Source organism: Mus musculus, chromosome 9 (genome assembly GCF_000001635.26).
Source record: "Mus musculus strain C57BL/6J chromosome 9, GRCm38.p6 C57BL/6J".
Taxonomy (NCBI): domain Eukaryota; kingdom Metazoa; phylum Chordata; class Mammalia; order Rodentia; family Muridae; genus Mus; species Mus musculus.
Window position 1 is genome coordinate 62,242,385 of NC_000075.6, and position 21,711 is coordinate 62,264,095.

Sequence of the window (21,711 nt, forward strand, 5' to 3'; positions counted from 1 at the left end):
TTTTTCCTCAGGTACTCATGGTTGTACAGCAGTGGCGTTACCTATTGAGCTATCTCCCCCCATCCAGTATTGGAGATCTCAGGTGACATTACCATCTCTACATTTGTTTATTTAAAAAATATTACATAAGCCATGCATAAGTATATGGATTTAAAATATCATCATGAGTAACTCCTGGCTAAAGTCTTAAGGTTTTATTTTTTATTTATGTGTGTCTTATATGGGGCTTCCATTGCTTCGAAGAGACACTATGACCATGGCAACACTTATAAAGGAAGCTGGCTTATAGCTCAGAGGTTTTGTCCATTGTCACCATGGTGGGAAGCACAGAGGCATATAGGCAGACGCACTGGAGAAGTAGCTGAGAGTTCTACACCTGGATCCACAGGCAGCAGGAAGAGAGAGTGTGACTGAGCCTGGCTTGAGCATCTGAAACCTCAAAGCCCACCCCCAGTGACACACTTCCTCCAGCAAGGCCATATCTACTTTAATAAGGCTACATCTCCTAACAGTGGCACTCCCTCTGAGCCTATGGGAGCCATTTTCATTCAAACCACCACAATGTGTGTAACAAGAGTGTGTGTGGTGCTGCCCACAGAGGCCAGGAGAGACCATAGGATCCCCTGGAACTGGAGTCACAGGCTTTGTGAACCACCAGCTATGGGTACCAAGAACCAAACCCTGGTCCTCTGGAAGAACAGCCGTGCTCATGACTGCTGAGCATGTCTCCAGCATGTGCCCAGGATAAGGAGCTCAGGTGAAAGCAGAGGGTGGGGAGATAGGGTACCCTTGGCAGCTACCTGGGACAGTTCCTAAAGATGGCGCTTTAATATCTGAACTGGAGCCAGACTGTTGGATGCTCACTGCATCCCTGTGATTGGGGGCCACGGGAGAAGGAAACCCTGAGTAGGGTATGGTCACCGGGCTGGGCCCCCCCCCCATGGGTGAGAGAATCATGTAGGAGTGGGAAAGAGGGGGACGGAGAAAAGGGAAAGGGGGGAGGGCATGTGGAGGTCAGAGAACAGTCCTAAGCAGCTGGTTCTCTCTTTCCACCATCTGGGTCCTGGAGTGGCACTCTGGTCGTCAGTGTTGGTGGCGAGTACCTTCATCTGCTGAGCCATCTCTCTGGCCCGTCATTTATTTTTCTGTCACGTGAACAGGCATGTCAGATAGTCTTTTTTAAACATAATGTTCTATTGGGGTTTCTTTTTTTAAAAAAATATACCTTTTGCCACAAAAACATCAATTTTTTTTTTTTTTTTGAGGAAGGATCTCATGTAGCCCACTCTGACCTTGAACTCACCACGGCGCTGAGACTGGCCTTCCATTTCTGATTCTTCTGCCTTCATATCCACACGTGCTGGATTACAGGCGTGGGCTTCGACGTCTGCACCCGACACACATCGATTTGTTCACTCTGTGGATGGTAAAGTGATGGCTCAGAGAGGCACATCTCCAAGCACAGCACAGCAGAAACTATGTCAGTCCAGTGACCCGACTGCTGACCAGGTGTTTGCACAGGGACAATCTCTGCTGCTGTCCCTAACACCGCCCCCCACCTTTTCAGTCTTGTCTGCCAGGCTAGTGACACTTCTCAGTAAAGCTTGTGTGACCTCTCCTCCCATCAGTGTCCTCTGGCTCCCAGCGCATTAACAAACGGCACTTGTGCACCTAACGGTTGGTTTTGCTAATGCCTGCTGTCTCTCAGAGCAGAATGGCTCTGGCAGCGTCACTCCGCCCGCTGTGTTTGCACTCCTGGTCTCCAGATCCCAGCTGACAACTTGATGTGCTGCACTCCTTTCCAGAGCTCGTACGTTTCAGTACTCCCGTGCTCCAGTGACACTCTCAGCCAGCTTAGGCCTGTCCACCTCACGCGTGCTAGGTCTCCGGCACCACAGGTCAGACCCTGGGAAGTTCACAGCTTACAGAGAAGAAGGACAGATACCCACAGATGGTCAGAGACTGAGCCTGGAGGTGCTGCCTGAAGCAGAGAGTCTGTAACAGGGTGCGTCCTCCAGGCCCTCTTTCATTCCATTTAAACCCTTTAGGAACGATCCTGCCTCCGGGTGAAGTGAAGTGAAGCCTCCGGAGATTCCCTGGTTCTACAGCGCCCTCTTGTGGACAACTGGAGTCTGCCTATAGAGAAAGCAAAGGGCACTTTCGATTAGTCATGGGGGACAGAAGGACACTCAATTCTTCCGACCAAGTTCTTTCACCTATGACCAGTGTCTTAGCTCCTTTCCGGGTTAGTTGTATGTCAACTTGACACAGACTTCATTCATCTGGGAAGAGAGACTTGCACTAGCAAAGTGCCCTGTGATATTAGCCTATACATAATCCTATGGGGCATTTTCTTGATTAATGATTAATGTGGGAGGACCCAGCCCTCTGTGGGTTATGCCGCCCCTGGGCTAGAGGTCCTGGATTGTATTAAAAATAATGGGCTGAGCAGGCTGTGGGGAGCAAGCCAGAAAGCAGCCCTCCTCCACAGGCTGTGCTTCAGTCCCTGCCTCTTGTCCCTGCCCTGACTTCCTTTGGTGACTGACACACTACAATGTAGAACTGTAAGATGAAATAAACCCTTTCCCTCCCAAAGTGCTTTATTACAGCAACAGGCGCATAACTAGATGGTTGTTTTCCAGTTCGTTGATAGAAAAGACCCTGGCAAAGACAACTTGAAGAAGGATGGGTTTATTCTGACTCCCAGTTTGAGGTCCAGCCCATCACAGCAGGGGAGAAAATTCCCATAGGGGGGAACCTGAAGCAGAGGCTCAAACTGAATATTCAGTCCAAGAGCAGAGTGCACCTGCAGCTTTCGGGGAGTCTCCTGACTCCATCTCTTGTCTTGCCCTAAGGCAACTGGGATTACAGACATGTGCTATCATGTCTGCCTTTGTGTGGGCTCTAGGGGGTCCAAATTTGGAACCTCATACACATGTGGCAAGTGCTTTTACCCACTGTCCCACCTTCGATTACTGGAGACTGTGGGGAAGGCCCTAGCACCAGGCCTGGCCCCAGCTCCAACAGGCGAAGCTTCGTGCGAGTGAGCCCCTCTTTTCCAACCACCTTCACTGGAACAACCAGGGCATGTGATTAGCCTCGGTCCCAGTGGAAAAGACTGACGAGGAGAGGTTGTCAGGGTGGCTACGTCCCAGGTGGCTGGATTCTTAGGTATGTAAACCAGATGACTGGATGCAGAAAGGTATTGTCTGCATCTCGCTTCTCAGAAGATCAATGAGGCATGGGTAAAAGGAGGGCAAGGGACCAAGATAGACAGACAGACAGACACACGTGCACACACAGAGGAGGAAAACATCATAGATGCACATCACAGAGCTGTCTGAACTTTGGCTATAAAATTAGTATCACAGCTTGGCTGCTTGGCCCGTATTTCTGTATTTCTTGTTGCAACCTTGGACTCAGCCTCACTGCCCCCTGCAGGCTGCAGGGCTTTACCTCATTCCAGTAAGACTACCCCTACCAAGGCCCATGATAGATAGAGTCCTTCTTCTCGTTTTTAGCAGGGCTGGAATCAAAATGCCCTCTAAGCAAGCACTCTTATCATGCCCGGCTCCGACAGCTCAGTCCTGGAGAGCGAGCTACAGGTAGATAATACAAGCATCTGTATCCTATCAGGGAGGAAACAGGAAGAGCAGGAAGTACATGCCCTGCACCTATTGTCCTCTAAGGACAAAATACAGATTCCAGCTCAGGGTGAATGAAGCTCAAACTAGAGAAATTGGAAATTGAAAACCACCGAACCTCAAGGTTTCATAATTAAAGTTAAGATCAGAGGCTACGCGCTTCAGCTGTGATTAATGAGAAATCTCAGAAGAAGGTTCAATGTAATAAAGCTGTTGGCTCAAGCGGCTTGGGGAGAGCGAAGCTCTGCGTCTGCTTTACCCTGTGTTTATTCAGATCAGGGAGAAGCGGGCTGCGAGTATTCGTATGCCGGCAGCTAGGCATTTTAAATTACATCGAGCCTTTGCTTCTGGCTCGCTGTTACAAAATGGGGTTTCTAATGGATTCATATACGTAGACGCACACAGAGCAAAGCCAGCACCCTGCAAATATTTGCCGTGGTTGTTATTTACCAGAAAGGGCAGAGCTTCTTTGCAATATCCTAAGGTTTATCTCTCAAAGACTGCTGGCTGGAGTTTAAGCCTTTGGATGTTTGTTATTGAAAATGACATCTGTTTAACTGTTTCTTGTGAGAAATTGTGTCTGTTTACTTGAACTTATAAGCTGTGTTTATCAAAGGAATTTGAATCCACTCATGACAATCTTGAGATTAATTAAAAAGCCACACAGAGTCTGTTTCCAATGAACTCTACCAGTCTAAACACCCACACCAGCTCTCTTCCAAATGCTCTCAAGAATATCAAAGCAGGGCTGGAGAGATGGCTCAGTGGTTAAGAGCACTTGACTGCTCTACCAGAGGTCCTGAGTTCAATTCCCAGCAACCACATGGTGGCTCACAACATCTGTAATGGAATCTGATGTCTGATGCCCTCTTCTGGGTGTGCCTGAAGACAGCTACAGTGTGTGTGTGTGTTTGCATATGTGTGATATCTATATCTATATCTATATATATCTATAGATATATATATAGAGAGAGAGAATATCAAAGCAGGGGCAGAGATATGATGACTCAGCTGGTACAGGTGTTTGCCACCAAGCCTGATGACCTGAGTTCAATTCCTAGGAACCACACGGTGGAAGGAGTAAACCAGCTCCTGAAAGTTGTCCCCTGCCCTCCACATGTACCCCATGGCTCTCACACAAACAAAATTAATAAATAAAATGCAATAAAACCATGCTTTAAAAGGGCGCTGCTAAGGAAAAAAGTAGGGAACATGGACTCAGCCAAATGAAGATATGGTATTAGGGTTGCTATTTGTGCTGGCTGGTTTTATGTCAGCTTGACACACAAGTTACAGTTATCTAAAAGGAAGGAACCTGAGTTGAGAACTCTCTCTCTCTCTCTCTCTCTCTCTCTCTCTCTCTCTCTCTCACACACACACACACACCTTTTTTTTATTCTTTGTGAGTTTCATATCATGCACCCAAGTCCAGCTTGTCTCCCTGTTCCCTTATATCCTCCCTTGCAAACCACTCTCCAAAATAAAAAGAAAAATACACAGACAAACAAAGCATAGAAAACAAACATCTCACGAGGGAAGCTGTCCCACAGTAGATCCCTCTGTCCACACATCTTCACTTGCAAATGTTCATTGCAATGAGTCCTTGACCCCTGGCTTCTCTGACACCATCAATCCTCACTGGGTCTCCTCCTGTTTATCCTGTGTCATGGAGATCCTGGGACTTTGGATCAGCAAGACTTGCCCTTTCACGTGTCCCAACCGTTTGCAGATGATATAGATTTGGGGGTGGACCAACTTGCTCTGGGCCCAGGTGGTAGCTGAGCTAGCTAGTCAGTGCCCTGGCTTTCCCTTATCCTCCCCACCTCTCCAGCACTGATTCCGATAGCCACCTGATGCTGCTGCCATCACCAGGGAGCAAGGGCAGCTCTCCTGCTCTCATGCACTTGGGCTATCTCAACAATACCCACTCCTCCAGAGCCAGCTCCGCTGTGCTGTCCAGTCAAGATGTGGGGCCCACTCCCCCAAGTGATGCAGCCTTTAAGGGGTTGGGCCAGCTCTCCTGTTCTCACATCTCCGGGGCTGGCTCATGTAGGCATTTTCTTAATTAATGATTGACAAGAGAGGAGGGCCTAGGCTATTGTAGGTAGTACTATCCCTGGGATGATGGTCTTGAGTTCTATAAGAAAACAGAGTGGGGAATGAGGAAGGGGGCAACATTTGGAATGTAAATAAATGAAATAATTTAGTAAAAGAAAAAAGGAAGAAAGGAAAGAAAAGAAGGAAGGAAGGAAACAAGCAAGAAAGCAAGCTGAGCAAGCCATGAGGAGCAAGCCAGTGAGCAGCACTCCTCCATGGTCTCTGCATCAGCTCCTGCCTCCAGGTTCCTGCCCTGCTAGAATTCTTTTGACTTCCTTGATGATGAACTGTGATGGAGAAGCAGAAGCTGAATAAACCCTTTCCTTCCCACCTTTCTTTTGGCATGGTATTTCATCCCAGCAATAGTCCCTAACTAAGACACTGTTGCTGTGATGACCTACACGGTGAACCACAATGGCCCCCTCCCATCAATAACTAATTAGGAAAATGCTCTTAGGTTTGCCTACAGACTGGGCTGATTGTCTGGAGTCATTTTCTTAATCCTTCCTTCCAAAGACTAACACTTGTGTCAAGTTGACATAAAACTAGCCAGCACACACTGGCAACAGGAACAATCCAGAATGAAGAGAGAGGCAAGAGCAAGACTTCACGCAGGCATGAGAGAGGTGGGATGTCTGTGAGATAACGTCAAGCAATCTAACGTACGAGTACTTGAAATGCCAAAGAAGAAGATGATCGACTTGATGGAAACCTTGTGTCACACATATAAAAGTTCAACTAACTTGAGAGCAAGAGACATTTTACAAAGTTGTAAAAGGGACTTGGTAAAGTGCTTCTCGCACAAGCATGAGGACCTGTGCTGGAATTCTAGAATTTATGTGGGAAAGCTGGGTATGGTGTAGTGTGCTTGTAATCCCAGGACTGGGGAGCAGGAGACAACGGGAGCTCCAGGTCCAGTGGGAGATCCTGCCTCAAATAAAGAAAGAAAGAAAGAAAGAAAGAAATAAGATGACAGTGATGGAGAAAGACACTCAAGGTTTACCTCCAACCTCCATGCACACAAACATGCACATAGAGGGACACGCGCATACACAGAGCCAAACCACCAAATCAAAGCTCACCGAAGCAAAACTCGTGTGATGGTGGTAAAAACATCTTCAGTGGTAAGGAAAGACATTTATTTTATATGGAAAAAAATTACCGTGTTAGAAACCATGCAAGCAGAAGACCATGGTGAGATATCTTTTTAAGGTAACAAAGAAAAAGCATTAACAGTGGTGGCAATATCATTTTTAAAAAATATAGGCAAGGAAGACCCTCACCAACAAACAAGCTCAAAGAGCTTTTCAGCTGCAACACATTAGGCCTGAGGTGAGAACTGAGGGCAGCTGTGTGAGCTTGCTCTAGCCAGATGTCGATCTTGGGCTAAGCACGGAGAATGCAGTGTGCTCCAGAGGCGGTGAGTATGTACAAAAAGAGAAGGTGTGTCTTTTCTGACCTTAAATCTCTTTTTTAAAAAAATAACCGAGGGTCTGGAGAGATGACTAGGCTATTAAGAGTGAGTATTGCTCTTGCAAAAACCCAGGGTTCAATTCCCAGAACCAACATTAGGTAGAACACAACCACCTTGTCTTAGTTAGGGTTTCATTGCTATGAAGAGACACCATGACCACAGCAAGTCTTGTAAAGGAAAACATGTAATTGGGGCTGGCTTACAGTTCAGGGGTTTAGTCCATTATCATCATGGTGTAAAGCATCGCATTGTGCAGGCAAACATGGTGCTGGAGAAGAGCTGAGAATTCTACATCTTGATCTGCAGGCAACAGAAGGAGACTGTATACCACAGCAGCATACCTTGAGTACAGAAGATCTCAAAACCCACCCCCACAGTGACACATTTCCTCCAACAAGGCCACACCTCCTAATAATGCCACTCCCTATGGGCCAAGCATTCAAACACATGAGTCTATGGGGCCATTCCAATTCAAACCACCACATTCCACTCCCTGCCCCCCCCCCCCCGGCTTTCAGCCTTTACATAATGCAAAATTCATTTAATTCAACCTTAAAAGTCCAAAGTTCAAAGTCTCTTCTGAGATTCATACAATCTCTTAGCTGTAATTCCCTATAAAGTCAAAATTTTAAAAAAACAAAACCAAAAACCAGACCACATACTTCCAATATGTAATGGCACAGGAAAACCATTGCTGTTCCAAGACATAGATAGAGAAGAGAGCATCATGCAGAACTACTGGATCAAAGCAAGACTGAAAAACACGGGCAAACTCTGCAGCTCTATATCTGATGCCAAAGCGCTCTTCAGATCTCTGACTCCTTTCAGCTTTGTTGACTGCAACACACTCCTTTTCTTGGGCTGGTTCCACTCCCTGTTAGCAGATTTCCTCAGCGGGTACCCCGCAGCTCTGGCATCTCTAACATCTCAGGGTGTCCAAGGCAATGCAGGCTTCATCTTGACAGCACACAATGGCCTTTCTAGGCTTCCATGCAGGGACAGCCCTGCCACACACCTGGTCTCAGTGACTTCCCTTAGTCAAGGAGGGAACTCCATAACCCCTTTCTTCTATTTTTAACTCTGAAGCCAGAAGGACGTGGCTGAAGCTGCCAAGTAGACTGCTTGCTGGGGCTGGAGCAAGGCCGCCTTGTTCAAATACATCTTCACCAGCTTTCTGTTTTCAATGGTTTCCTTCACTGCCTACCTTCGGCTGTTCTGGAACTTGCTCTGTAGACCAAGCTGGACTTGAACTCGGTGATCTGCCTGTCTCTGTCTCCTGAGTGCTGTGATTAAAAGCATGTGCCATCACACCTGGACCTAAACTTTAATTCCTCTTCACAAGTTGGAAACTTAGCTGGGTAGGGTCTTGCTCTGAGGTCACCACTCCCTTTATTTCATTTAACATCTGGCTTTTCTTTCATCTATTTATCTCCTTGAGCACAGAATTTAGCTTCCTGGTGCCCCTTTCTCCTCAGACTGTACATTTTGTAGCTTTTCAAGCTCACTTGCCCCTTTTCATTATAGATACTTAGAAGCATGGCACTAGCAACCACAGGGCACGGGCCATGCTGGGCTGTTTTGAAATCTCCTCTGCAAATGCAATTAATCTAAAACTCTTCACTTTAGCCTCAGGCTGGTTTTTTGACAAGAGCAAAAAAGCAGTCACATTCTTCACCAAAATATCACAAGCATGATCTCTAGGCAAAATACTTAATTTCTCCTCTTAAACCTCTTGAGTCAGGCCCCACAGTTGAAATCACCCTCAGCACCAGCGCCTTCCATGGTCCTATTAGGATAGCCCATTAGGTAGTACTTAAAGCATCCCACTGCCTCCCTAACACAAAGTCCCAAAGTCCAAATTCCTCCCAAAATAAAAACATATTCAGGCATATCACATTTTATACCCAAGTCCCTGGTACCAACTTCTGTCTTAGTGTTTCCATTGCTGTGAAGAGACACCATGACCACAGAAACTCTTATAAAGGAAAAACATTTCATTGGGGCTGGCTTACACAGTTCAGAGGTTTAGTCCATTATCACCATGGTGTGAAGCATGGCATTGTGCAGGCAGACAGAGTGCTGGAGAAGAGCTGGGAATTCTACATCTTGATCTTCGGGAAGCAGAAGGAGACTGTATACCATAGTAGCATACCTTGAAACCTCAAAACCTGCTCCCACAGTGATATACTTCCTCCAAAAGGTCACACCTACTCCAACGAGACCACATCTACTCCAATAAGGCCACATTTGCTAATAATGCCACTCCCTAGTCCAAGCATTCAAACACATGATTCTGGGGGCTGGGGGCTGGTGTGGGGGGTCATTCCTATTCAAAGCACTACTACCTGCTCCAGAGAATCTAATGCCCTCTTCTGGCCTCTATGGGCACCTGTACTCAAGTACACAACCCTCCTACCCCACCCCACACACTTATACACATAATTAAAAATATAATATTTTAAAAGATAATTGTTTAGTAGCAATGTATTATGGGTTTGTAACAGCTGTGAAAGTGGAATGCGTGACAACCAAATCACAGAGGAGGCTGCGAGAGGAGAAAGGAAAGCAGAGAGTGGTAAAGGCTCTTCTCAGGAAGCAACATCACAGGGCTTGAAGGCAGTTCAAGGTGCTCTGCGTTTGACCCAAGAGTAACCACTAAAATCATTAAATGAAGCAATAGAGTCTGTGATGGGGACATATGATGTCATACGCACAAGTACGGGCTGGAGAGATGGCTCAGCAGTCAAAAGCACTGGCTGCTCTTCCACAGGTCCTGAGTTCAAATCCCAGCCACCACATGGTGGCTCACAACCATCTGTAGTGGGATCTGATGCCCTCTTCTGATATGTCTGAAGACAGCAACACATACATAATACATACATACATACATACATACATACATACATACATCTTTAAAACACACACGTACTCACAAACACACATACATACTTAATTCTGAATAAACAGGAGAGGAGAAAAAGGCAAGAACAAGACTAGGCAGATGGAAAGTAAGGTAGGCAGGCTGGAGAGTTCCCTCAGCAGTCAAGAGAACCTACTACTCTTGCAGGGGACCTTGGTTTGGTCCCTACTGTCTACACGATGGCTTACAACAGCCCCTAATTACAGCTCAAGGGAATTTCATGCCCTCTTCTGACTTCCCCTGGCTTCTGTACATTGGTGCACATAAACTCATGCAAGTGCACACACACACACACATGCATATACATTTTTAAAATAATAATAAGATGGGCATCAGGAGAACTGGTTTAGTGGATGAGACTACTTGCTCTGTAAGCATAAACTGAGTTAGGACCCCCCAGAGCCCAAGTAAAATCCTGGGTATGGCCATGCATAAGCCTCTGACACCCGAATTGTTGAGGTGGGTGCAGGAGGATTGCTGGGGGTTGCTGGCCACCCCTCCTAGCTCCAGGCTCAGTGAGATTGCCTTTCTCAAGGGAATTAGGTGAAGAGAAACAGAGAAGGATACCTGAATTGCACACACACACACACACACACACACACACACACACCATGGTAGATTTCAGTACAATCATATCAATAATTATTTTGAACACTAATGGACTCAGAACACAAATCAAAAGGCATACATTGTATGTTATTTGAATTTGAAATCAGTAACAGAAAGACCTCTGGATAATTCCGTGCATTGGAAAGCTAAGCACACTTCTAACCGCCCATGATAAAAGAAGACATAACACATAAAATGAGAAGCAGGTGTGATGGCTCTCACCTGCAGTCCCAGGACTCAGAGTGGGAGGACAGCCTGGGCTACAGTAGTAAGAGCCCAGTCATACTAGGCTAGGAAAAAAAAAACCTAAACACCAAACAAACAAGAGCAAAGAAATTAGAAACTCTTCTGAGGGGACTGATAGGGCATACAGCGTAATAGAAATTTGTGATACACTACTACAGCATTGCTTAGAAAAGGTATACTAGATGTCTATATTATCAAACAAAGCTTTTATTTTATTTTTAATTGAGGGAGGGTGCAGTGTGTAGGCATGTGCATGTATGTACTTGAGGAGGGACGACAGAAGAGGGTGTCAGATCCACCTGTATGAAGCCCCAGGCTGCTTTGGCCTCTCTCAGAACCCCAATGACTCCCAGCCTTGGTAGGCACTGGTGCCTGAGCAGTAGCATCCTTCTGGCTGCAGCTCCACTCTGCTACAAAGGAGAGCCACAGGGAGTGCAGAGGGCTTTCCTCTGATGCCTATGGCCACCCCCTAAGTCCATAGGACTTTCCTCTACTTTGTAGACAGGAAGCCCAGCTTGAAGATGTTAAATAACTTACCAAGGCCACTAGATGGCGTCAGCACCCAACTGAGGTGTGTGTTCATGTGCATACGTGGATGATAAATTCTTTAGTATGTAATATACTGCACATGTGAATGCACACATGCAGATCATATATTTAACACTTTAACACATGGATGTTTATGCATGCTTTAGTATGTTTGTGTTTCTATTCTATATGTGCTTTAGAGAATGTGTGTATATATTTAAATACACACATGCTTTCTGGTGTGTATGTAAAGTATGGATGATAGAGAGAGTGCTGCTCTCTGCTTCCACTTCCTCTCCTCTTGAAGGAGGCTGTGTCTTGCAAACGTCATCTAGCTTACAACAGGGAAGTAAGTTGATATGTCTCTTTCAAAGACCAAGCCCATGACCTCACCTTGCCTGGCCCATCCAGCAAGGCTGAGATTCATTCCAGTCAGAGAACTGTGTTAGGGCCAGAGGCAGGCCTAAGTCCCAGACTCCAGCTCCTCACAACTGACAAGACACTTTCTTTTGACTGTTCACAACATGCCTGGTAAACAGCTAGGGGAGGGTACTCCTGGAAACCCCATCCTCCACCAGAAGCTGGTTCAAAGCTCACCTTTCTCTGGAGGACAGAGGAAGGAGGAAGGGGGAAAGGGAGGCAGGGTAGAGAGTACAGAAAACCCCGGCAGCTGCATTTGGCAGGGGTAAGGGCAATGTTCTTGCCTGGAGCCTCACTAAAGACTTGCTGAAAATGATCTCTCTCCCTCTCCCTCCCTCTCCCTCTCCCTCTCCCTCTCCCTCTCCCTCTCCCTCTCTCTCTCTCTCTCTCTCTCTCTCTCTCTCTCTCTCTCTCTCTCTCTCTCTCTCACACACACACACACACACTTTTCCTGTTTCTCTGCAAATATAACTACCTTTGATTCTAACATGATGTAGCCTATTGTCGGGCAGTGGTGGCACACGCCTTTAATCCCAGCACTTGGGAGGCAGAGGGGGTGGATTTCTGAGTTCGAGGCCAGCCTGGTCTACAGAGTGAGTTCCAGGACAGCTAGGGCTACACAGAGAAACCCTATTTCAAAAAACAAAACAAACAAAAAAAGATGTAGCCTATCCCAGCTACACCACACTGCAGTTGAAATGAACTTCTTGCCTGCTCAACTTAGCATTAACTATCCATTTGACATATCCTAGAATCACCTTTTTAAAAATCTCAATTGAGAAATTGTCTTTATTAGGTTGTTTTGTGGGCATGTCTATAAGGGATTTTTTTATTTATTGATGTGGGAGGGCCAAGACCACTGTGGGCAGCACCATTCCCTGTGCAGATGGTCCTGGTCTATATAAAAATGCTACCTGAGGCTAGGCAGTGGTGGTGCACATCTTTAATCCAAGCACTTGGGAGGCAGAGACTGGCAGATTTCTGAGTTCGAGGCCAGCCTGGTCTACAGAGTGAGTTCCAGGACAGCCAGGGTTATACAGAGAAACCCTGTCTTGAAAAAAAACCACCACCAACAACAACAAAAGAATGCTAGCTGATTGTGAGTCCATGCAAGCTGGAGATGAACCCAGCAAGCAACATTCTTCCACAGTTTCTACTTCAAGTCTCTACTTGACTTCTGATCCTGACTCCCTTCAGTGACAGACTGTGACCTGGAAGATGACAGGATCCCTTTTCTCTCCCATGTTACTTTTGGTCAGAATGTTTTAATCACACCAACAGAAAGGACACTAGAACACTGTGGGAAACAGCACAGGTGAGGCCCTCCAGCATCATCCCGGGTATTGCTCTATTGCCGTGGAGAGACACCCTAACCGTGACTGTGACCACTCTTACAAAGGAAAGCATTTAAGCAGGGCTGGCTTACAGCTTCAGAGGTTCAGCCCATTGTCATGATTGTGGGGACCATGGCAGTGTGCAGGCAGACACGATGCTGGAAAAGCAGCCACTTGCACTATATATCTAGATCCAAAGGCAGCAGAAAGAAACGGACACTAGGCCTGGTTTGGACTTTTAAAATCTCAAAGCCCACCCTCAGTGACATACTTCCTCCAGCAAGGCCACACCTCCTAATCCTTTTAAATAGCGCCACCCGCTGGTGACTAAGCATTTACATCTATGAACCTATGGGGGCCACTCTTGTTCAAGACACCACACCAGGCTAGCACCTGATACACCTTTGCCTTGATACACCAAACTCACCCCATCCCCCGCCAGCTTCCGTTTAGGTCCTGCATGGCTAAGGGAGTCTTCCTCCTGTTGTGCCCCGGTGTGACCTGGAGTTGCTGCTTTGCTTCTGTTAGGTGGCTCTTCCTGGAGAGATGTGAACAAATAACGTCTCCACCCCAGACAGGAAGCCAACAACAGACCAAAGAAATGATTCCACACAAACCAGTCTTGGTGAGCCAGTGGGGTTTTTATTAGAGTCACTTACAGGGGTACAGATGACTCAAAAGCAGCTGCAGCAATGAAAAGGCCACCCTGCTGAGCATGAAGACAAGTTGCATCCCCAGAGCTGTCTGGCTTGCAGGCAGCTGGGCTGCTCAGAGTCCCTTCTCAGCAACTGCTGCTGTCTGTATGATCTCAGGCGCTTCCTGAGACGTCTGAGTCCTGTTTACTTTCAGCATCTTAATGAGCTTTCTGCCAGGAATGTTTTAATTTAGAGGGAATAGCTATGAAATAGCCTCTTGTCCGGCTCTCGGGCACGGTGACCCAGTCCCTTGGCTTAGGACAAGGATCTTGCCCATCTCAGGAGATCTATTGGTCACTTTCATTTCTAGGTGGGAAAACCTAAGCCTATGGAGTGGATGCAGCTTCCTTAGGGAACCCCAGGAATTCGTGGGCTCGGGAAGCAACATAAACCTTTTCCCACCACCTTCCCCTCTTCTGAGGTGGGGGCTAGAGACCTTGAGACTTGTCCTGGGTCAGGGGAGGAAGAAGAGGAAGGGAGGAGGGGCCTGAGAGCTCTGTGGGGAGGCAGCATGGGCTGACCCCAGGGATTCCAGAACCTTGTCTGATGTGAGCGTCTTGGAGTTGGTTCTTGGAGAAGACTAGAGCTGTAAATCGAAGTTTTTTTTTTTTTTTTGGTTTTTCGAGGCAGGGTTTCTCTGTGCAGCCCTGGCTGTCCTGGAACTCACTCTGTAGACCAGACTGGCCTCGAACTCAGAAATCCGACTGCCTCTGCCTCCCCCCCCCCCCCCCAGCGCTGTGGTTAAAGGCATGCGCCACCAAGCCCGGCTCAAATCAAAGGCTTTTGTGGAAAGAAATAAAAGAGTAAAGTAAGAGTTGCCAAGACCCATCATGCCTTGAGACTCACGGAAGGAGGAGACTTAGACCTTGAGAATATGGCCCAAGATTCCGCTGGCTACTGTCTCTCCTCTCTTCTCTCCTGCCCTCCTCTATTCTCCTCCCCCCTCTTCTGTTCCCTATCCCTTCCCTCCCTTCCCTCCTTTCTCCCCGTCTTCTCCCCTCCTCTCCTTCTCTCTGCCTCTCTCCTTTCCTACAACTGCCTGAAACTCCAGCTCCAAGGGATTTAATGTCCTCCTCCAGCCTCTACAGGCACCTACACATGTGTGTGGCACACACACATACATGCCCACACCTATGCACACACATGCATGCAGTAGCACCAACTTTTGATGGCTCTCCTCATCTGTTCACCTGGTGAGATCCTGCTAGAACTTCAGGGCCACCAACTCCCTCCCCACACCCCACACCCCACACCCCGAGAAACTGGATTTAGTTTTCTCCATTAGCTCGGCCATACATCATTTCTACTGTCAGAACAAACCCTGCTTGAAGAACTCACTGTGTAATTCACCTGGCAATGTGCATCCTTCATTCCTACTCCTGACTCACTATAAAAGAGTGAGTTAGTGGACCCTGACCGGTGGAGGGCAGCCTGATTTTCTTCCTAAGGTCATGAAGGGTTCTCTGGCCCAGAAAGGAGCAGTGAACTGTTTCCTGTTTCTGAGCCCAGGAGAATAAGCAGAGAGAGAGCAGGTAGGAGGTGGCTTCCAAGCAGAGATTTGTGTGTAGAGACCAATGGGGAGAGAATTCTGGACCAGGTGCTTGTGGGTGGGAAGGTGAAAATGATTTTAAATAAAGGGCATCCGTGCTGCATGAGGGTGGAGCATCACCCTGAGCTGCCCTCACCAGCTCTTCTCAGCATCTTCCTACCAAACTAGGAGGATGCTACCTATGGTGCTGCGAGAGACGGGCCTGCATCTGTGGTCACCAGGAGCAACAGTTGCCATAGAGACTAGAAAGTACAGACCCTTTTTCTAGATTGTTAAGTCCCTGAGGGGGAAGGGGAGGTTGGCAAACCCAGGGAGGCAGAGAGCGTGAAGCTGTGGTGACATCAGACTTGCAGCCCAGCTGGTGAAGGACACCTGAGCAGCATTCGACCATGAAAACGAGTCATGCGGGCAGTGAAAAGCGAAGGCCCATACTCGATGGGGAAGATGATCTCACTTCTCGCTCAGCGCTACTCTCATGAGCCAGAGTTGACCCATCCATAGCGTTCTGTTCTCATGCAGGTGTGTGATATGGTAGCAAAGCTGCCTATCTACACCATGTATGCACTTATAGACTCACAGATACACATAGAAACAGAGACACAGCCAGGCGGTGATGGCGCAAGCCTTTAGTCCCAGCACTCGGGAGGCAGAGGCAGGTGGATTTCTGAGTTCAAGGCCAGCCTGGTCTACAGAGTGAGTTCCAGGACAGCCAGGACTACACAGAGAAACCCTGTCTCGAAAAACCAAAAAAAAAAAAGAAAAGAAAAGAAAAAAAGAAGCAGAGATATACACACACATACAGACACACAGACAGAGACACACAGACACACACACAGTGACAGACACATAGAGACACACACATAAACAGACATGAACATATAGGCACACATATGTGTGTGAATGATGTCTGTGTTGTCAATATAATTTACAAGATTCTGTAATATGAATACAGTTAGTTGGATGTTACTAAGAACAGATATGTGTAGAGGAATTTTAATCCAGTAACATGGCTGCTCTGGCAAGGGATCACACCTGAAAACCTAGGTTTATATGACCTGGCTGAAAGAAGACACACTCTGGATTACAGTGTGATGACTGGGATACAGGCACACCCTTAGCATGCACCTTTAATCTCTAACAGTGTAGATAAGGTAGGTTTACAGAAGGTAGCCTCCGAGTTTGAAAGTGACATCTAACCCAGGGGCAGAAAGATTTAATGGAATGAGTCAGAGATAAGACACAACCAACTCACAGGAGAACAGCAGAGGAAAGAGAGGCTACTTAAGAGCAGTGAGAGATAAAGGTGTGTGGTGTGTGGAGTGTGGTGTGTGGTGTGTGTGTATGGCAGGTTTTTTGTTTTTTTCTGGGACAGTTTTACAGAGACAGGTTACAGAGAGAACAAGGTAGACAATCATGAAGACAGAACAAGCCATAGAATGAGAAGGAGTCAGAAGACTAGAACAGATTGCCAAGCAGAACAATTCAGTGAGAAGATGAGAAAAGCCAGATTGAATCAGTCAGCTTGGAGAGGAGTTTGAGCTAGAATAACTGAGTTGAACCAGCTAGTTTAGAAATATCTAGAAAGGGTGAGTGTATTCAGCAGTGAGCCTCTGAGACAACAATTACATCTGGCAGATTAAGATATGTTTGCAGATATGGGAACTTTTGTACAATGTTTGTGTTTCCTACACAAGGCTGGGATGCAGCTGAATCGGTAGAATGCTCACCCAGCGTGGGCAAATCCCTGGGTTCCATTCCCAGCACTGCATAAATGAGGCATGGTGGCACAGGCCTGTGGGGCATTGGGCTATGCACCGACAGTCTGGTCTCCAGTGAGTTGAGGTCTGAACCCCGGGACCCGGTGGTTCACCTACATGGAACGGAAGAAGTTCTCTCATATCTCCTGGAACTCTGGCTCCTGTCGAAGTTACCGCCCCCTCAGCCCCCACAAGAGAAGCATGGTTAGTCACAAAGGCAATGTCCCAAGCTTCTGACCTTCAGGCTAAACTCTTCTCCAGTTACCTAGCAACAGTAAAGATAACAGCATACCATAAAAAGGGCTGTTTGGCTCCTCCTCACTCTCTTACTCCCCTTACTCCCCTTACTCTCCTCTCCCTCTCCCTCTCCCTCTCCCTCTCCCTTCTTCTCTCTCCCCTCCCCCTCTCCTCCCCTCCCTCCCCCCCTCCCCCTTTCTCCCTCACCCTCTCCCTTCCTCTCCTCTCCCTCCCCCTCCCCTCTCCTCCCCTTCTCTCTCTCTCTCTCTCTCTCTCTCTCTCTCTCTCTCTCTCTCTCTCTTGCTCTCTAGCCTTTCTCTTTCCCCCTTCTCTCCTCTTGGCCATGGCTGGTCTCTCTTTTCACCTTCTCTCTTACCCCCTGCTTTTCTACAATAAAGCTCTAAAACCATAGACTGTCTCTGCTCATCAAGGCCTGCTGCACACTCTCGCCTGTGTGGGAACCTCTCTCCCTATCCCCTCTCTCTCATAACCCCAGGACTACAAGGTGTCACCCAGGGGCCCCATCGGGGGCTGCCCCTTGTCCACCCCCTGTCAAGTGGGGTCAGTGGCTTAGATGCCCACCCGGGGCCAAGTGGAAAGCGTCTGGCAGCCCTCCTGTGTCTGCCTGCCCAGAGCATAGGAGGAACTCTAGCCGGGCACGGGCTATCCTGCCTTCCCCTCTTCCCCTGCCCCCTTTTAGTTCCCACACATGCCTATAATCCCAACACTCAAGGTAGGTCATCTTCAACTACGTGGTGAGTTTGAGTCCAGCCTGGGCTACATGAAACCCTGTCTCAAACAAACAAGGAAAACAAAACAAAAAACAAGGGAGGGGGAGAGATGGAGAAAGCAAAGGAAGGATAAAATTGAAACTCAGAAAGGCTAGTTTCCTCTAGCCCCATCCGCTAGCCCCAGCCTCTGCTGTAAGGCCTGGCCCCGAAAGGTGTGAACTAAGGAAATAGAGCAGCTCCTCCCTAGACCCCAGTTGTCCAACGTGTACAATGGAGCCACTGAGCTAGATGACCTCCACCCGCCCTGCCAGGGTGAGACTGTTCTGTGTGGCTGCACCTGCACCAGCTGCAAAGCCATCCAGGGACTCCTCCTGTCCTGGATCTCCACATCCCTCCTGCCACATGCCCCTCCTCTGGTTGTTACTCTAGCTCCCAACAGACTGTCACTGTATTATACCCAAATCAGTGCTCATTAAAATGCAAGGTGTGGCACTTTGCGAACAGGAACTTGCCAAGTGCCTCTTATGTGGTGTGGGTGGCAGCTTGGGTTGTTTTGGAGTGAGGTGGGGGTGTGAGGTACTCGCAAAGCGAGGGCGACAGGACAGAAGCATGCAGGTGTCGAATCAGCTCTCCAGGGATGCCACTTCCTTATTCCTATCTATGAGCTTTGGTGTTCCCAGGCCTTCAGACTGGCATTGACTTCCAGTAGATAACACTGCTACTGTCTTGTACTTACATTAGATAATCTGCTCTCACTGCTACAGCAGCCTTGGCTTTTCTAAGACAGTTGCCCAGGGTACTAGGGAATGCTGCGGGTGCCTTGAGTTTATTAGGAACAGCAGAATCACCAGAGCCCAGTTCTTGGGCCTCAGTTGTGACAGCTGTTGTGGAACTCACATTTCCCCTGGCGGGGAGGGGGGGCTGAAGCTACCTTCAGGGTCTCTGTTCCTCTTTGTACATGTGGCAGATGGGCAAGGGATGTGGTCTGGGGTGGAGTGTGAGGTCATAAACCAAGACATGAAAGGAATGGCTGAGTGTATATGTGTGTGTGTGTGTACATACAAGTACGTGGAAGGTGGTAGAAGGTGGCCAGCCAAGACCAATGGTGGAAACACCATAGTGACTAGGGTACATTTCCAAGTCCTACCCCAACTGTATCCACCTGAAGGAAAGATTGCTCCTATACCTTCTATGGGGCCCCATATATGGGTGTCCTTGGCCACTAGCCAACTAACCTAACAGCAGGCCTATGATGGTTTATTTAAATGGACAATTTGACATAGCCTATAACATGGGAAGAGAGCCTTAATGGAGAATTGTTTTAATCAGGTTGGCTTGTGAGCATATCTGGGTGGGGGGTGTGTTGTTGTTGAGATTGTTAATTGATGTAGGGAGATCTAGCCCACTGTGGGTAGCTAGCACCATTTCCTAGGCAGGGAGTCTTGAAGTATTTAAGACAGATGAACATGACTAGCTGCTTGAGTTCTGGTCTTGCCTTCCTGGAAATGATGGACTGTAACTTGGAAATGTAAGCAAATAAAATAAACACTTTCTTTACTGGGTTTTTTTTTTTTTTTAAGTCATAAAATTTTGCCGGGCGTGGTGGCGCACTCCTTTAATCCCAGCACTTGGGAGGCAGAGACAGGCAGATTTTTGAGTTCAAAGCCAGCCTGGTCTACAGAGTGAGTTCCAGGACAGCCAGGGCTACACAGAGAAACCCTGTCTCAAAAAAACAAAAAACAAACAAACAAACAAAATGACTGTTCTAAAATAAGAGATTGGAGAGATGGTTTAATGGTTAGGAGTACTGGCTGCTCTTCCAGAGAACCTAGCTTTAATTCCCAGCACCCATATGGCTAGTCACAGGTGTCTATAGCTCCAGTTCTAGGGCATGTGACAGCCTTATGCACTCAGGCAAAAAAACACCAATGCACATGAAATAAAATAAATATTTTTAAAACGCTAAAATAAAACAAGCATATTTATTTTCAGTCCAAAAGTTCAGTTTTCTGGAAAATAATTGTGGACTAGTTCTCACAGTCTATGAAATAAGGCATACTCTTTACAGTTTTGCTGTGAATTTTCAGATAAATCCATCTATGCAAATTGCAAACTACAGGGCAAGTGAACTGTTAACATTTCCTACTACTTCAACATGGTTGTTTTGAATTCTTACTCTTCCAATTTTGAAATGGACATCCTAAGTGAGAGTTTCTACACTGAGATGTGTAAGGATGCTAGATAGAGTGGTATAGTAGAGAATACAACTCTCTAAAGCCAGCACTGGAAGGCATGTGAGGGCCATCAGGGCCATAAAGAGCCTGGGGGCCATAGAGAGCCTGGAGGGAGAGTAGTAGAGGCTCCGCCCAGCAACTGATGGGAACAGATGCAAAGACCCACATCCAAACACTGGAACCCTGCAGTGTGTGTGTGTGTGTGTGTGTGTGTGTGTGTGTGATCCAGAGGGATGGAGGACACCACAGAAACAACCCACAGACTAAATGTACAGGACTAAGAGGGGGCGGGATGGCTCATAGAGACTTAAGCAACAGTCACTGACATGTATGGATCTGAGCTAGGTCCTCTGCATACCTGCTATGGTTGTACAGTTTGATGTCCTTGTGGTACCCCCAGCAGCAGGATTGGGGGTGTCTCTGATGTTTTAGCCTGTGCTTGAGACCCCTTTCCATCTACTGGGTCTCCTAGTCTAGCCTTGCTATCCCTTCAAGGCCTGGTTCTTTTTTTTTTTTTTAAGGAAGGAATGGATCTGAGGGAGACTGGGAGTGCAGGGGAACAGGGAGAGGCGGAGTTGGGGAAATTGCACTTGGGATGTAACGTAGGTAAAGAATAAAAAACTTTTAAAAATTAAAAAAAAAGTATTATTTAAGCCAGGTGTGGCTAACCCTTTAATCCTTGGGAGGCAGAAGCAGACAGATCTTGCAGGATCTGTGAGTTCCAGGCCAGCCTGGTCTACATAGCTAGTTAGCAGTCCATCGGAGCTACACAGTAAGACCCCCGTCTCAAGAAAAATAAGCAAACAAACAAATGAATAAATAAATACTTATTGTTTAGCCTGGATGGTGGCCAGTGCCTGTAGTACCAGCTACTCAGGAGGCTGCTAAGGAAGGTCACTGGAGCACATGGGCTTTTGCCTTTCCCCGACAGGGAGGTGCTCTCATGGTGCAGGCTGCATGAACCCATTGGTGTTTGACAGAGAGCAGCAGTAGACAGGGAGGGGCAGCTGTAGGTGTGGCCCTCTATTGTTACAGCTGGCCCCGTCCCCAGCCCTGGGCACTAGAGTCTACACAGCATCTGGAAGTCGGGATCCCTCCCTCTGTCCTTGACAGTGGCTGTCATTAGTTCTGAGCCTCGAGTATAAAGCATTTCCCGGTCCTTAATGGCAGCCAATGCCACAGCTCTCAGGCCTAGGATGCCCAAGGACCCTTAAGACTTGAAAGATATTGGAAAGC

General features: G+C 47.4%; 1 long non-coding RNA gene across 1 annotated transcript; it reads right to left on the reverse strand.

Annotated features, from left to right (window-relative positions):
- Nucleotides 1–211: 211 nt before the first annotated feature.
- A730043L09Rik (RIKEN cDNA A730043L09 gene) lies at nucleotides 212–1,716 on the reverse strand. The gene is made up of 3 exons (NR_040769.1): nucleotides 1,560–1,716; nucleotides 1,304–1,417; nucleotides 212–1,145 (listed from the first exon to the last, which is right to left on the reverse strand). It is a non-coding gene; the product is annotated as an RIKEN cDNA A730043L09 gene (long non-coding RNA).
- Between the last annotated feature and the right edge of the window lie 19,995 nt (nucleotides 1,717–21,711).